Source organism: Ipomoea triloba, chromosome 16 (assembly GCF_003576645.1).
Source record: "Ipomoea triloba cultivar NCNSP0323 chromosome 16, ASM357664v1".
In the NCBI taxonomy this organism is placed as follows: domain Eukaryota; kingdom Viridiplantae; phylum Streptophyta; class Magnoliopsida; order Solanales; family Convolvulaceae; genus Ipomoea; species Ipomoea triloba.
This window is the reverse complement of record NC_044931.1, coordinates 16,603,718-16,604,362: the sequence shown is the minus strand read 5'-3', so window position 1 is coordinate 16,604,362 and position 645 is coordinate 16,603,718.

Sequence of the window (645 nt, the reverse complement as noted above, 5' to 3'; positions counted from 1 at the left end):
TCTCAGCTCCTGCCTTCGGCCGACAATTACGTTCGACTTACTTGGGCCGGAACCTACTCATGCGCCGATTCAATCCTCTTTGTGCCTTACTAGTCCGATGCGTCGTCGTGGCCGGTGTGCGTTGGATGTCGAATACCAGCGCCCGGTATTGCTACCGTTGTTGTTTCCCGCAGCACCTACGCATGAAAGGCGTGGCTACGAGCGGCCAGTTCCACGCACCGATCCGATGCGTCGTCGTGGCCGTTGTGCGTTGGATGTTGAATACCAGCGCCCGGTATTGCTACCGTTGTTGCCCGCTTCATCGCACTGAGGGCGCCCGGACACCGAGTTTTTTGACGACGACGACACTATCAGCTCCTGCATTCGGCCGAACATTTAAATCGACTTACTTGTGCCGGAGCCTACCAGTGCCGAGTCGACCCTCGGTGTGCCCGCCCCGGATGTGCGTCGTGGCCGATACATCTCGTCATTTACGTATGAGAAGGCGGGCACCCTCATACGGAGCTGACGAGACGAGTGGGGGCACGTCCCTCCCTCGGAACCAAGCTAACCGGCCCGGCCGACCGGCACCTCAACTACCATACCCCCCCTATAATAGATAAAAAAATACAAACCCAAGTGACAGGAGCAGACACGGTTTGTCCC